The 15503-nt window shown below is 45.2% G+C and overlaps 1 protein-coding gene across 2 annotated transcripts in view; it reads left to right on the forward strand.

The window, feature by feature from the left end:
• Nucleotides 1-2576: 2576 nt before the first annotated feature.
• LRRC2 (leucine rich repeat containing 2) overlaps nucleotides 2577-15503 on the forward strand; it is a 54980-nt gene continuing 42053 nt past the window's right edge. The window contains exons 1-2 of one of the 2 annotated variants that reach the window (XM_017855765.1): nucleotides 2614-2778; nucleotides 6607-6798. The gene's annotated coding sequence lies outside the window, so the exon portion shown is untranslated. Of the gene's footprint in view, nucleotides 2779-6606; nucleotides 6799-15503 lie in introns of both variants that reach the window. The other variant, XM_017855764.1, reaches the window with a different exon arrangement.

Here is a 15503-nt window from a genome sequence, read left to right on the forward strand (position 1 = left end):
GCTCACTGCAAGCTCCACCTCCCGGGTTTACGCCATTCTCCTGCCTCAGCCTCCGGAGTAGCTGGGACTACAGGCGCCTGCCACCACGCCCAGCTAGTTTTTTTGTATTTTTTTAGTAGAGACGGGGTTTCACCGTGTTACCCAGGATGCTCTCGATCTCCTGACCTCATGATCCACCCGTCTTGGCCTCCCAAAGTGCTGGGATTACAGGCTTGAGCCACCGCGCCCGGCGATCATGATTTTTATCCTTCATTCTGTTGATCTGATATATCGTGTCAATTGATTTGTGTATGTTGGAACTATCCTTGTATCCCAGGGATAAATTCCACTTGGTCATGATGAATGATCTTTCTAATGTATTGCTGAATTCGGCTTGCTAGTATTTTGTTGAAGATTTTGCATCAATATTCATCAGAGATGAATTTTGACCTGTAGTTTTCTTTTTTTTTTTTTAATGTGTCTTTCTCTGGTTTTGGTATCGGGTAATACTGGCCTATAGAATGAGTTTGCAAATAGTCCTTCCTCCTCTATTTTCTGGAATAGTTTGGGTAGGATTGGTATTAGTTCTTCAAATGTTTGCTAGAATTCAGCAGTGAAGCCATCAGGTTCTGGGCATTTCTTTACTGGGAGACTTTTTATTACAACCTTGATCTTGTTACTTGTTATTGATCTGTTCAGGTTTTGAATTTCTTCCTGATTCAATCTTTGTAGGTTGTATGTACCTAGAAGTTTGTTCATTTCTTCTAGACTTTCCAATTTATTGGCATACAGTTGCTCAATGAGTGGATTTTTAAAAGTAAAAGAAGGAGACAGAGAAGGATTGATATAAAGTTATTTGATAGGAATTTTCATTGGTTTACAGAAATAACATTGATTAGTGATTGGCTATACATCCTTCAGCTATAGGATGTGGGTTATAGTGTCTGGTGTGTTGCTCTTATTTTAATTTACAGCTCCTTGTGACAATAGCAAGCAATTTCAAGAGATGAAGACATAGCTCAAAGAGGGGAGTAGGGCATGAGTGCAGTTTCATTTTAACGTCTCCTTGGGCCTGATAATGAAAAAAACCTTGCATTTCTCAGATAAAAGTCCTTTTTTTTTATTTTTTTTGAGACAGAATTTCGCTCTTGTTGCTTAGGCTGGAGTGCAATGGTGCGATCTTGGCTCACTGCAACCTCCGCCTCCTGGGTTCAAGTGATTCTCCTGCCTCAGCCTCCCCAGTAGCTGGGATTACAGGCGCCTGCCACTACGCCCAGCTAATTTTGTATTTTTAGTAGAGAGGGGGTTTCTCCATGTTGGCCAGGCTGGTCTCAAACTCCCGACCTCAGGTGATCCGCCTGTGTCGGCCTCCCAAAGTGTTGGGATTACAGGCGTGAGCCACCGTGCCCCGCCAAAAAGCATTATTTTCAAAAGGCTGGGCACGGTGGCTCACACCTATAATCCCAGCACTTCAGGAGACCCGCGGGCGGGATCACCTGAGATCAGGAATTCTAGACCAGCCTGGCCAACATGGTGAAACCCCGTCTCTACAAAAATTAGCTGGGCGTGGTGTCAGGCACCTGTAATCCCAGCTACTGGGGAGGCTGAGGCAGGAGAACCGCTTGAATCTGGGAGGCAGAGGTTGCAGAGAGCTGAGATCGCACCACTGCACTCCAGCCTGGGCGACAGAGGGAGACTCCTCTCAAAAAAAAAAAAAAAGAAAGAAAAAGAAAATTAAGTATGACATATATATCGCACAAAAGGTATTTTTCAGTTTTAGGCTAAGGGATATGAGGAGCCATTGCCATTAAGGGTCAGGAAGGGGTCACATGGACTCCTGGGAGCAGCAAGGGACTTGATTACTGATTATTAACTTGTCATATTTTCACGATGTCGGCTATCAGCAAAACATATTTGCCCAATTAGTAAACTATCTAGGCCGGGCACGGTGGCTCAAGCCTGTAATCCCAGCACTTTGGGAGGCCGAGGCGGGCGGATCACGAGGTCAGGAGATCGAGACCATCCTGGCTAACACGGTGAAACCCCGTCTCTACTAAAAAAATACAAAAAACTAGCCGGGCGAGGTGGCGGGCGCCTGTAGTCCCAGCTACTCGGGAGGCTGAGGCAGGAGAATGGCGTAAACCCGGGAGGCGGAGTTTGCAGTGAGCTGAGATCTGGCCACTGCACTCCAGCCTGGGTGACAGAGCGAGACTCCTTCTCAAAAAAAAAAAAAAAAAAAAGTGAACTATCTAAAGAGAATCTAAGCTCACATACATTTTAGGAAATTAAAAATATAAAATATAACGGTGAAATTGAGACCTTGAATGTCTGCTGCTTCCAACATGGAAAACACTTTTACATTCCCTTGGTCATATGGCTTTCAAAGCCTGCTTCTGGCTTGGTTCGCAGTTTAGTGTGCTGAGCCCTGGGAACCCGCTCCCTTCCATTCCACACCCTCTGGGATCTCCAATGTGAAAAGGTCTGGCCCCGGGTAGGAGGCTGCAGATAGTCCCGGGGCCGGGGCTCGCGCTGGCCGGCTGCAGCGTGCAGGGTGCCAAGCCCTCCCCTACGAAGTCTGTTTTGTCTCAGGCTGGGCTGAGTCACATAGAATAGATAGATAGTTGATTAGCACATGTCCTCCAGATCATATTATCCGCCTACAAATATAGCCTGTTAGCGCACAGGCACGGGAGGCTTCTTCCGGCTCGGCCGTGCTGCTCAGCGGCTGTAAACAGCCTCTGTGGTGTAAACAGCCGCGGCGGGCAGGCCGCGACTGTCAGTGCCCGCCCCTCGGGGCAGGTAAGCGCTGGGCGTCGAGGTGGCCGGCGGGGCGGGAGCAGGGGGCTTGCGCTCCCCGTGGGAGGATGCGGGCGGGCGGCCGGTGCCCTGGGCGCTCAGTTGTTTACACCTTCATTCGTGCCTTGGTGACCTGCAGTCGGCGGGAGCAACAGGGGTAAACGTCCCTAACCAGACAGCGGCTGGGGCTTAGGCATCGACCGGTATCTGAGGTCCAGAACTATGGTGGGATGGCGAGAAAGGAGAGATCGTGGAGAGGCGGGTGTCCCTGCGAGTGAATCTTGCTCCGGGTTAGCAGTTCCCCTGCGGGTACTGCCCCGGCGTCCAAGGCTGAGCCCAAAGCTTTCTGGTCCAAAGAGCTGTCCAGGGGAGATAAATCAACTTTGTTTGTGCCCTGAATGGTATGACTGACACATGGCCCTGGCGGGGAAGTCTTTTCTCCCAGCGTCTCACGCCCCCTGGTTTGGGGTTGGGACAGGCGTGAGGCAAGGGCGGAAAGTGACTGGAGACCCAAAGGAGGAGAAATTGTCTGGCTTGTTAGCGGCTCTGCCCTGTTGCTAGCTCTTCTGCTGGACCAAACCCTCTCCCAGAACTCAGGGACTGGGGAGTTCACCCGTTATTCACCCAAAGAACCTCTGCTAATCATGCCAGGTGGAGAAAAATCCTCGGATGCTCACATACCTCTTGTTTTTGTCTTATGTTTAATTGGTGACAGCGATTCTTAGTTTCCTTTCTTTTTACTTTAAGTGATTGAGCCTTTTTTTGACCTAACTAGGTGCCAGGTACTGTCTTAAGCCCTTGACACAATGATCCTACACGATGTTCTCGCCAACTTGTGAGCTCAGCGCTGTTTGCTCCATCACGTCCACAGGAGAACATCAGGCTCAGAGAGGTTAGGCCGTGTTCTCAGGGACGTGTAGCCAGAGAGTAGGTAGGCAGGGCTCCAGCCCAGGCAACTTGGCCGTGGAACTGCCCTCTTAATCCCGTTTGAACCCTCTGTCTCCCCTGGCTGAATTTTCTAGCTTAACAAATTACAATAAAATTAATCAGATGTCCCCAGGGAAACTGTGATCATGTGGCATAAATGTCATTTAATTCAGGATTTGGCTGACTATACTGACCTTACTTGACTATTTAGCTCCTATTTACCTCCATTTCTATCAGAAAACTCATTCGTTCATTCCAACCCTGGTGTCCAGGCAGTGGCCTTATGTGAGGACAGAATGCAATTTGTGAGTCACCAAAGATCCTTGGTTGTCATATTATTGCCCATTGTATCTTGGTGCCCCCAGAAATTCCCTTAGGTTATAGTTGTTCTCTTGGATGCAGCAAGGCTGATGATAGAGGTTTTCCTCACATTGATGACACACCTGGAAGGGTGCCGTGGAGGGGAGTTCTGAGAGGCAGGTGTGGAGAAGAGAGCCTCTCTCTGCATGGCTGGTTCAGGTGACCTCTGGCATTAGCTTTGTCCTCCTCTCCTGCTCCATCCCTTGCTCCTGTCCCCCTCCCAGCCTCACAGAGGGAGCACCAAGAATGGCTTGGCACCTGCATGATAAGGTGAGTCTCCTCCCAGACTTTGTTGAGTCTCCTCCCAGACTCCCCCAGATCCTTCTTAGGATGCTCTGAGGGGTTAACCCTGCACCCACTCTATACCTCCTATCCAGCAACCCGGTGTCATTTGACAAGAAGGGAGAGGACTAGATGCCTGGAAAGCCCCCCCTCCCCCTAGCATATGACTTCTGAGTGGAGACTACTGCCCTGGTGCCAGGGGACATGTTTTTCCAGTCATGCCCTCTGGCTCTGGAAAGCAGATAGCTCTGTAGAGTGGATGACTCTGTAAAGTGGATGACTCTGTCAAGTGGATGGCTCTGTAAAGTGGATGGCTCTGTAAAATGGTTCTGATATAACTGGGTTGGGGAGTGGGGCGTGGAAAGTTATTCAGTCAAACCTGCACTGTTAGCCCTTTCCCCTTCCTCAAGGTCCCGGCAGGACTCTCCCCACCCCTTCCCCTACCCTTTCTCTTTTGGCTCCTACAGGGGTTGGTTCAGCCTCTGTTGTCTAATGAACGTGCTGTGCTGAAAGATATCCTTTGATGCTCTCCTCTCTAGATTGGGAACTCGGAGGCATGAACAAAGCTTCTGTCTGTCTGCATTTTATGAGCACCCATAAATGTCACTTAGGGTTCCTAGGCATTGAAAAACAGAAATACACACTAAGTACGCTGGCTCAGTACACACAGTTTCTGTGTTGAGGTTCAGAAGCAGGAGACTGGCATCTGTAGCCCTTGGACTACTCAAAACCCCTCATTTGATGGCCATAGCACAACTCTCTCTGCAGGGGCTTGGACAAGATGATGGAGAGGCCCCTCCAGTTCCCATCATATGCTACAATATGACCTGCTCAGCTGAACTCATGGGGACCAGGCTATGAACCCAAGTCTGGGGACTCCCAGGTGGCTGCTCCTGTCAGTAAACTGTGGCTCGTCTATGGCTTGGTCCATGGACAGATAAAATATAATGAATCAAATACTTTAACTTGCATTAAGTGTTGTGATGTAAATAAACAGTAGACTGAGAAATAAAATAACAGGCAGGTTTACTTTAGATGAGGAGGCCAGGAAGGCCAGACAGGAGAAACATTTAAGGTAGGTTCCAGGGGTGTGGGGAGGAAGCCATGTGACTTGGGGAGGAATGTTCTAGGCTGAGGGAGCAGTGTGTGCTGAGCTCTGGAGGGGAAGAGGCAAGGGGTGGACAAGCACTGAGGAGGGGAGCAGAAGTGTGAGGCGGGATGGGCTGGCCGAGGGCAGACCATGCCAGGGGCTCACTGCCTCTGTGGAAAGCTGGGATCTCATTGTCATTTCAAAGGCAGGCCTCGGGGAGATTTGTGCCAGATGGTGGCATGATCCAGTTCTCATTGGAAAGTGACTCTCACTATTGAGTAGAAGATGGTTTGGATGGAGTTGATTGGGAAGCCAGGAGACCAGTTAGGAGGCCTTTCCCCAGCTGAGGCAAGGCGTGACACTAGTTGGTGGTGAGAAATGCATGCCCTCTAAGACGCAGGTGATAACAGGATGTGTGGATGAACGTGTGTGTGTGCACGTGTGCATGTGTGTGCATGCTGTCTGCATAGTGGGTGGGCAGAGTGAGGAAACAAAGCAAAAGAAGTGACTTCTGGCTGAGCGTGGTAGCTCATACCTGTAATCCCAGCACTTTCGGATGCCGAGGCAGGCGGATCACCTGAGGTCAGGAGTTCAACACCAGCCTGGTCAACATGGTGAAACCCCATCTCTACTAAAAATACAAAAAGTAGCCAGATATGGTGGCTTGTGCCTGTAATCCCAGCTACTCAGGAGGCTGAGGAAGGAGAATTGCTTGAACCTAGGAAGTGAAGTTTGCAGTGAGCTGAGATTGTGCCACTGAACTCCAGCCTGGGTGACAGAGTGAGACTTCATCTCAAAAAAAAAAAAAAAAAAAAAGAATTAACTTCTAGATCTTCTAGATTATGATGGAGTCATTCCTGAGGTGTGGAATTAAGGGAGGCCCAGGATGGACAGACTCTAAAGGAGCAAGTTTGGAGAACATCATGTTTCTTTCAGATATGTGTGAGATATCCAAGGGCATATTCAAGGAGGCAGCTGAACATGGACACCAGATGGCACCAGAAGTTAAGACTGATTTTATAAGTGTCTTATAAAATCCACTGTCTTGGTTATTTATTGCTGCATAACAAGTTACCCCCAGGCATAACAGTTTAGAATAACAAACATTTATTATCTCACAGTTTCTGAGAGTCAGAAATCTGGGGCATTTTAGCTGAATGTTTCTGGCTTAGGGTCTCATGAAGTTGTGGTCAAGATGTCCACAGGGGCTGCCGTCATCTGAAGGACTGACCGGGGCTGGAAGATCTGCTTTAAAGACTGCCCCCTCTCATGGCTGTTGACAGGAGGCCTCAGTTCCTCTCCTCGTGAAGCTTTTCCACAAGGCTGCTTGAGCATCATCATGACATGGCAGCTGACTTCCTAGAGTAAGTGATCTGAAAGAGAGTGAAGACCTAGACTCAGAAGCCACACACCATTATGTTTACCACATTCTAGTCATTAGAAGTGAGTCACTAAGTCTAGCCTGTGCTCAAGAGGAGAGGAATTAAGTTCTACCTTTTTAAAGGGAAGAATGTGAAAGACTTTGTGGGTATAGTTTAAAACCATCACATCCACCAAAACAAAATATTTTACATTTTATTGTCCACTAAAGCTAGGATCAGTGAACTATAACCTGCAGGCCTGGCACCTGTTTGCATATGGAATGTGGGCACTGCTGGAGCATCTGGAGTATTTTCTTCTGTCTCTATTCCCCTGCTGCTCTCAGCATCTGTCCACCTGGCCAGCTGTACCTTGCTGCAGGCCAGAGCCAACCCTGGTTGCCTTCTACACATTGGAGACTCTATTGTTAGCAACTGCCAGCCTCCAAGCAATGGAATCTCAGTTCAGGAGCTGGTGACTTAGTAGGTCACCCTGCCTCCAGCCAGCTGTCCAACTTGTGATGACTGGAGGAGAGAAGGACACACAGGCACCTGTCTGGGTGATACTGGGGCAGAGAGAGAAATGGATTGTAGCAGGCTCACCCTCTGGCCCCTTCCCCTGCCAACCTCTCCCCTCTCTTTTTGTTTTTTTGAGACCCAGGCTGGAGTGCACTGGTGCAATCTCAGCTCACTGCAACCTCCACCTCACAGGCTCAAGTGATCCTCTCATGTCAGCCTCCTTAGTAGCTGGGACCACAGATGCATGCCACCGCCCAGCTATTTTATTTATTTATTTTATTTTTTATTTTTGGTAGAGACAGGGTTTTGCCATGTTGCCCAGGCTGCTCTCAAACTCCTGAGCTTAAGCAATTCACCTGCCTCAGCCTCCCAAAGTGCTGTGATTACAGGTGTGAGCCGCCACGCCCAGCCCCCTGCCCCTCTTTCACCATACCTGCTAGGCCTTTCCCTCTTGGGCTAGTCCCTCTTGTTCTGAGGATGTTTTTGGAAAGCAGCAGCTGGACATCAAACATGCTCACAACTCTGGATGGTTCTCTGGATGCAAGCAGGGAGAGGCTCGCCAGAGTGTTCTCTTTTGTTATGTAAACACCTACATGTATCTTCAATTTTGCTTGTTGGCCTGCAAAACCTCAATTATTTACCATCAAGTTTTCTGAGCCCCGCACTAAAGCAAAAGATTTTCCAGGCATTATTTTCCTTAATCCAACCTTTGAGAGTGTGCTGATGGTTAGCATTTTCACTCAGGAGCTGGAACACTAAGTATCTGGGAGCCCTTGGACTGGAGAGGAACATGGCTGATGACACTCTGTGGCCCCAATGTTCTTTCCTTTGGGTGAGAGATGCCACTGTTCTCCTGTCTCATCATTGCAGGCATTTTCTTCTTTGGAAGATGCTCCGTGACTGTGGACAGTGTAGCCCAAATGGAGGGAGGCTTGTTCTCATAATTCTGCTATAACCACACAAACAGACCCATAGCAGGGAACCGGAATCAGATGCTGTCTTGGAACCATGACACTTTGTTGCCAAATTCAATGAGGGGTCCAGGCTGAAGCTTGGCACTTAGGTTGCTTTGTAGAATCCACTTGGTTGTAAAGTTTCCTATTTGCTTTGTTTGTATTGAGGGTCTGCTGACTGGATCCCATAGAGGTTAATTTTTCCCTTTTCTGTGTTGGTATAGTATATGATGATGACATTTCTATAGTCCTAGAGAAAGTCAATGCTTAGGACATTATATTCTATGTCTCTGCCTGAAAGACTGTGTTGACTAGGGTTTATTCTACAAAGAAGACATTAACTTTGTAAATTTGCTAGGAGATCTCGCCCCTGAGCTGCTGAGGGACTGGTACCTGTGTCTGTCCCTGACAACTTTATCCTGTGGCTCCCCAATGTGGCTTCTCCCCTGGATGGAGCATCTCCTACTTACCCTGGACTGACATACAGACTCTCACTTGAAACTACTTTCCCAGTCTCAGCATCCACCCATGAACTACTACCTTCTAGGTTAAGGTAAAATTTGTCCCGTTGTCTAGAGAGGTCTGGACTCAGCCCTGTCCTACATGGGATGCCAGGGGCTGGGCTGGACCTGGCACTTAGAACCTTGTATTTCATAGCTTCCCAGCACCTCTGGACATCACATGTAAATCTCTAGCAAATGTGGTCATCACCTACTGTTCTTAGAGTTTCCAGTTTTCATTATACATGTTTGCAAACAAAACTTCATCTTATAGGTAAGATGCAGATTTAAATCCTGGCACATTAAAAGCCCCCTTAATTGTATAAGAGAACCTCTTTTCCTGCTTTTTAAAACACAGGGAAAACGGTGAACATGGTTAGATGATAGACAGGATATACTCTTTCCCACCAAAATACTGAGAGTAGTAATGACGTATAACTACTTAAAAATATGTCAGGGCCTTTGGTAATTAAATTTCAGAATTCCAGGAATTTATCAAAGATGATTAAGCCATTTTTTGTTGACATGATAAAATATTTAGAACACAAAGGCATCAAGAAGAGACCATTCCTCTAAGATGGGAACTAGAATTACATTTATCTAAGTTAATGCATAGAAATTAATAAGCAATGATTTTTAAGATGTGGGAGCAGTTAATGTACAGCTCTGGCTACTTGCCAAGAGCTAACTGGCCTAAGAAAATGAAAGAACCTCAACAACAGAGTCTGTGATGTGTCTGGTTGATCTAGAGAACACGAGCCCTGTGTATAGGGAGTAATTCTTCTAGCTTCAGTTACTCTGGCTGGCAGGGCTGCCCACACTGCTCAAATGCAGTTAACTTTACTTTGGCTTTTTTGGTTTATGTATAGACTTGGGATCTGTACAGATATTTCCTCCAAAAGCTAGGCTGATTGATTCTCTTTTTAGTGTTTCTTCACTACTGGCTGTGGACTTTGATCTTTTTATTTTCAGACTGATGCGTAGTGTTCCTTTATGGAGACTTTAAAGTCGAAAGTTGAAGCCTTAATTAAGTAAGATCTTTGCAGGTTAGATACTCCTGAGCTGAAGATAACAGAGTAAGAAAAGTGGTAAAAGAAAAATTAAATGCACTTCTTTTACCTATCGTTTTTACGGTAGACATTTGAAATTTAGCATTTTAGTGATTTTTGAAATATGCAATACATTATTATTGACTATAGTCGTTCAGCTATGCAATAGATTTCAAAACATTCCTCCTACCTATCTGAAACTGTACCTTTTGACTAGTAACTCCCCATTCCCTTCCTCCGCGGCCCTAAACTCTTTCTACACTCTACTTCTACGAGTTCAACTTTTTTAGGTTTCATATAAAGTGAGACATGCAGGGAACCTTCCTTTTCTGACTAGAGGAGCTGTAGCCCAAGAGAGTGGAACAAACCCTAACGCTTTCTTACTCTCTTAAATCTTCGCTGCTTGGCCGCGACTGTGGGTGCAGTTGTAGGAAGTGCACGGCAGAGCAGGGTAACTACAACACCAACTTTTTGGCCAGAGGACCGAAAAAGGGAGCCCAGCGATCTGGAAAGGACTAGGGAGATCACAGACAGGGAGGAATTTGGAGAAAACAGCTCCGTAAGTTTGTTCCTGGGCTCCTCCCCGAGTTGCGCATGCGTGGATCTGACCCTAAGCACGCCAAAGATGTTAGACCTGAACGCGGGGATAGACCTTCAGCCACGCCGAGACTGGCCACTGGGTGTCGCACACGGAACATAGCTGAATAGCACCACGAAGACTGAAAACGGACCTGACATGGGGATCACAACCCACAGAAGGCAGGTTGGAATTTGAGGTCTGAACTCAACCAAATTGGTTACCTACGGTGTCAGTTATCAACTTACTGCCTCTCAGCTTTGAATGCGCCACTCAATAAATATACCCTGTGTTTTACAATGGCATTCCTTTAAATATTGGTACTTTAAAGTGAGCGCAGTGCTATGCTTTCTCAGTAGAAGGCACTGGAGGGACAAGACTTCCTGCCTTTTTTTAGCGTGGGCTGGGGATCAGCAGTGTGCATGTGAGAATATCCATCGGAACCTGTCCCAAGCATGGGCTCAGAACAGTCCCTTTGCGACTTTGCATCCTTGGCCTTGCAGTCACCTTTCTACAGCTCTCTGGAGCCAGAAAACAGAGCCCTTGTGCAGCCCACCTGCTCTGAAGACCTCCTGCCTGCTCTTGTATTTCGACTTTCTTCGTAAGCCTCCATATTACCTGCACGCAGCTGCCTGTGGCCCTGAGGGTCACATGCCAACCTGCCACGCCTTCTGCAAGTGCCTGTGTGGTCCACACACTCTGAAGGCCATCAGTCCCTTCTAACACCTGGACTTCCATCACATGCCCATGCCACCAGTTGCTGATTAGCTGTTTCTACCTGCACTTGAGGGGGTCTTCTATTAGTTGCCCAGCAACTCCAGACTAGCCTGCCGAAACCGGAGAACTTACCTGCTATCTGATGGGCTGAACCCCTTACAAGTTGGTCCTTCCTTGGATACACTCCCTCAGCCCTGGGATATGAATGGAAAGACAGAAAAATATCAACACAGAAACAGAAGATATAAATAACTCATTGGAAATTTTAGAAATAAAATAGACAATAATTGAAATAAAATACTGGATAGGCTCACAAGCATAATGGAGATGGCATAGGGAAGAGCCAGGAAACTTAAAGGTAGATTACTGAGTATTACCAATCTGAAAATAAAAGAGAAGAAAAGATTTATCTAAAATGAACAAGCCCTCAAGAATCTATGGAACAATACTGAAAAGTCTAATATTTGTGTTATCAGAATTCCAGAAGGAGAGGAGAAAGAGTGTAATGCAGAAAAAAAATTCCAAGAAATAATGGCTGAAAATCCCCAAATTTGGCAAAAGATATAAATCAAGTGATTAAAAAGGCTAAACGAATCCAAATCAGGATAATCCCCCCCCTAAAATCCATGCCCAGATATAATAATTAACCTGAGGAAACTAAAAGACAGAAAAATTTTGCCAGGCGCAGTGGCTCATGCCTGTCATCCCAGCATTTTGGGAGGTTGAGGTGGGAGAATGACTTGTGCCCAGGAGTTTGAGACCAGCCTGGGCAACACAGTGAGACCTCATTGCTGCAAAAAAAAATTTTTCTAAGTTAGCCGCACTTGGTGGTGCATCCCTGTGTTTCCAGCTACCTGAGAGGCTGAGAAAGGAGAATTGTTTGAGCCTAGGAGGTTGAGGCTGCAGTGAGTTGTGATGGCGTCACTGCACTCCAGCCTGGGTGACAGAGTGAGATCTTGTCTCTGGAGGGGGAAAGAGAAAAAAAAAGAAAGAAAGTAGCAAGAGAAAAATGATGCATCCCCTATAGGAAAGTGTGATTCAAATTATTTCAGATTTCTAATCAGAAACTATGGATGCCAGAAGAAAGTGGCACAACATTCTAAAGGTGCTGATTAATAGAAAAGATTGCTTTCAAATTCTATATCCAGCAAAAATAATATTTATGAATGGAGGTAAGAAAAAGACATCCTCAGTTGAAGGAAAATAAAATATGTCAGCATATTTTCTCTAAAATAATTGTTAAGGCAAGTTTTTAGATAGAAGGGAAATGATAACAGAGGTAAACTTGAACAGCAGGAAGGAAGGAACAGCAACATATAAATATCAAGATAAATATAATGGACTAGTTTTTTCCTCACGAGTTCTTTAAATTTGATGATTGGCAGCCAAAAATATAACACTGATTGACATAATATGTAAGACAACTGCAACATAAAGGTGGGAATGTTGGAGGACCTATATGGTGGTAAGATTTTTACATCTCACTTGAAGTGGTAAAATACTGTTTCTAAGTGGACTATGAAAAAGTAAGTATGTATAATAATTCTTAGGGCAACCATAAAACAAGAGAAAAAACTACCCAAAGAGACGTAGTAAAATATATAATAGAGAAAATAAAATGGAATACTAAAAACTGTTCAGAAAAAAGAAGGCAGGAAAGTGTAAAAGAGGAAAACAAAAGAGGGATCAAATAGGAAAAAAGTAATAAAATGACAGATTTAAATCCAGACATACAAGTAATTATATTAAATATAAATGGCATACATACATCAATTAAAAGACAGATAGTAAGAATTGGTTAAATAAATGATCCAGCAATAGTCTGTCTACAAAATCTCACATCAACTATAAGCATATAGTTAGGTTAATATGGAATTAAAGTGAAAAGCAACTCACAAAATAGAAGACATTTTTTTGCAAATTATATACCTGGTAAGGGACCTGTATCTGGAATATATAAAGTACTACTGCAACTTAACAATAAATAAAAAGACCAATTAACCCAATTAAAAAAGCGGAAAGGATCTGAATAGACGTTTCTCCAAAGAAGATATATAAATGCCTAATAAGCATATGAAAATATGCTCAACATCATTTGTCATCAGGAAAATGCAAATCAAAGTAACAAGATACCTCTTCACACCTACTAGGATGGCTATAATAAAAATGACAGATAATAATAAGTGTTGGTGAGGATGTGGAGAGACAGGAATCTTCATACACTGCTGGTGGGAATGTAAAATGATGTAGCTGCTTTGGAAAACAGTCTGACAGTTCACAGAAAGGTTAACTATAGAGTTACCATATAACCTAACAATTCTCCTTTATATTTACCCAAGATAAGACAACACATGTACACACAAAACTTGTGCATCATTTTAACTTTTGTCAAAATCTCCTTTAGGTAAAACAATTGTTTTTTTTTTTTTTTTTAGATGGAGTCTCACTCTGTCTCCCAGGCTGGAGTGCACTGGCATGATGTCGGCTCACTGCAACCTCCGCCTCCCAGGTTCAAGTGATTCTTCTGCCTCAGCCTTCCGAGTAGCTGGGACTATAGGTGCGCACCACCACACCCAGCTAATTTTTGTAATTTTTAGTAGAGATGGGGTTTCACCATGTTGGCCAGGGTGGTCTCGAACTCCTGACCTCATGATCCACCCACCTCTGCCTCCCAAAGTACTGGGATTACAGGTGTGAACCACTGTGCCTGACCTCCTTTAGGTAAAACAATTCTAAAGGAGACAAAGGCAGTCTCAGATTGGGCAGAATGTCTCATGCCTGTAATCCCAGCACTTTGGGAGGCCTGGGTGGGTGGATTGCTTAAGCCCAGGAGTTTGAGACCAGTCTGGGCAACATAGTGGGACCACCATCTCTATAAACATGCAAAAATTATCTGGGCATAGTGGCACATGTCTATAGTCCCAGCTACTTGGGAGGTGGAGGTAGGAGGAATGCTTGAGCCTGGGGGGTTGAGGCTGCAGTGAACCGTGATAGTGTCACTGCATTCTAGCCTGGGCAGCAGAGTGCGACCCTGTCTCAGGAAAAACAAAACAAACAAACAAAAAAAAACCAACCAACCAAACAACAACAAACAAAGGCAGTCTCAGACATCAGAAATCAAAGGAAAGAAGGGAATGAATTAGGTCTGCATTGTCAGCTCTTTAGAGTAAAATTGTACATGTTCATATGTTCAGCTGCACATATAAGCCAGTTCTCCCACTCCTATTGGCATAAGAACAAGCCATTTATAGAGAGCACACTTTTGAGTCAGAAGATTAAATATTTTGGCCAGGCATGGTGGCTCGTGCTTGTGATCCCAACACTTTGGGAGGCTGAGGCAGGAGGATCACTTGAGCCCAGGAGTTTAAGACCAGCCTGGGTAACGTAGTGAGGCCCCGCTTCTATAAAAAATTTAAAAATTAGCCAAGTGTGGTGACACACGACTGTGGTTCCAGCTACTTGGGAGGCTAAGATGGGAGGATCACCTGAGCCCACAAGGTTGAGGCTGCAATGAGCAGTGATTGCACCTGGATCACTGCCCTCCAGCCTAGGGAACAGGAAATAATACCCTGTCCGAAAAAAAAAAAGAAAAAGAAAAAGGAAAAGAAGATTAAATATTTGGCTTCATATCCGTGACTGCTATTTAGAAGTGTCTGAAATTAGAGGAGAATGTATTCACCAACCCTACTATTTAGCAACTGACAATCTGTGTTTGTGCAAATCAGGACATGGATTTAGCAAGATTTTGCTGCTGCAGTTAGGGAATTTCAAAACAATATCTAGAAAGTTACTTTACTTAGATAAGGGACATAAGTATAACTTAGTGGAATGGACACTGAAAGGTATTTTTCTGTGCTGATAATTTTTTTTGCAATGATCAAATTACTTAAAACAAAATGTAAATATAAAGTAGGAAAATAAAAAAAAAGAGAGCTCATTTAGTGTCCTGGGAGTGAAGCAATATCTTTTATTTACTCATTCATTCATTCACTCACTCATGCATTCCGCAATTATTTATGGAGGGCCTACCATGTGCAAGGCTCTATACTAGGTGCCAGGGATAGAGACATAAAATTTTGCAGGGCCTTTCATGTTTCATTTGGTGAAACTGAAAGTAGAGACTAAATCATCTCTAAATTCCCACTGAGATGTGATGGCCAAAATGTACCCAAATCTGACTTCCCTTGCTCTTGGAAAACCAGGTAAACAGAGATCAACAGTTTGTGAAGGTTCAATCTGCAGGGAAATCTCAGAGGACATGTCTCCAGGCTGTGTGGTCAGTCTTAGGTGGCAGAGTGCTCAGTGGGGCTCAGTGCCATTTTTTTTTAACTTAATGGTGGCTGGCCTGTGGCCTCAGATGATGAGGGCTGGGGATATTGGGGAGGAGAGGCAGAGA

The sequence above is a fragment of the Rhinopithecus bieti genome, unplaced genomic scaffold, assembly GCF_001698545.2.
Source record: "Rhinopithecus bieti isolate Rb0 unplaced genomic scaffold, ASM169854v2 scaffold_39746, whole genome shotgun sequence".
NCBI lineage: Eukaryota > Metazoa > Chordata > Mammalia > Primates > Cercopithecidae > Rhinopithecus > Rhinopithecus bieti.